The 1,050-nt window shown below is 31.5% G+C and overlaps 1 protein-coding gene and 1 long non-coding RNA gene across 7 annotated transcripts in view; both read right to left on the reverse strand.

The window, feature by feature from the left end:
• Positions 1-1,050, reverse strand: part of epg5 (ectopic P-granules autophagy protein 5 homolog (C. elegans)) — a 1,176,376-nt gene that overhangs the window by 938,074 nt on the left and 237,252 nt on the right. The window lies entirely within an intron of this gene.
• Positions 1-1,050, reverse strand: part of LOC141385579 (uncharacterized) — a 75,627-nt gene that overhangs the window by 37,412 nt on the left and 37,165 nt on the right. The gene's annotated exons all lie outside the window — the stretch shown is intronic.

The raw sequence follows: 1,050 nt of genomic DNA on the forward strand, positions 1-1,050 counted from the left end.
ATAAATAAAACTTAGTAAATAAAAGTACAAAAATGAGGTGGTTCTCAATCAGGACATTTATTATGATGTTTTTTAGATACACATGCGTACTATTTTAAGGTACCGATCAAACTTTAGACCGATTTCTGAACGATTATAGACATAACAAATATTAAACTGTTTTTTTGTTTGTTTTTTTTATGAAGGATTAATAATTTATGCAGTCATGCACATGGCTCGATCGCTAATATGTCGGTGATTTGATGCTTTGCAAAAGCTGCAGACACCCTTATCGATATAAAAATGTTTTTTGATGCGAAATTTATTTAAAACCTTACGCTGATAAAGAGACTTGAATAGGCCTCGGCTACTATAATAAAGAAAATCCACTCTAAGATGTAAAACTAAATAAATAGCTAAATACTCTGGACACATGAAAGTGTAAAGCCTGCAGCAGACAACAAAGGGGGAAAGTTATTGCGTGTCATATTTAACAAACCGTTTACTATGCATTTAATGTCATTTTGTTCACATTTGTTTGAAGAACCAAATTAGCCATAGATCAGTGATCAAGATTAAAAGATCCCGCATCTGTCAAATCATTAGATCATTTACACGAGGTACCAAGAACGGACCCCTGGTAACCATTAACTTCCATTGTATTTGTTTTTCCTGCCATGGATGTCAGTTTTCAACATTCTTCAAAATATCTTCTTTTGTGTTCAACTGAGCAGAACACTCAAATTGATTTAGAGCAAGTCAAGGGCAAGTAAATGATTTCTTTATTGGGCGAACTATGCCTTTATTTACTAATTCTGAAACAAAAAGAACTGCAAGTGTCATTTTAGCACTGAGAAAAACTCTAAATGATCCATTTATAAATATATTTAAAGCGGATTATTTACTCAATTATTTATATTTATCAATCTGCTGAAAATACCTGTAAATATAGAACAGCTTTAATTTAATCATAGGTAAAATATTTAAAGACACTAAAATGTTTCAGTGACGAAGAAAATAATCAGATCTTTTGTATAACGCATTCTTGAGAAAACCAGGCAGATGAATGCA

This window comes from Danio rerio, chromosome 5, assembly GCF_052040795.2.
Source record: "Danio rerio strain M-AB ecotype USA chromosome 5, GRCz13ab, whole genome shotgun sequence".
NCBI classification, from domain to species: domain Eukaryota; kingdom Metazoa; phylum Chordata; class Actinopteri; order Cypriniformes; family Danionidae; genus Danio; species Danio rerio.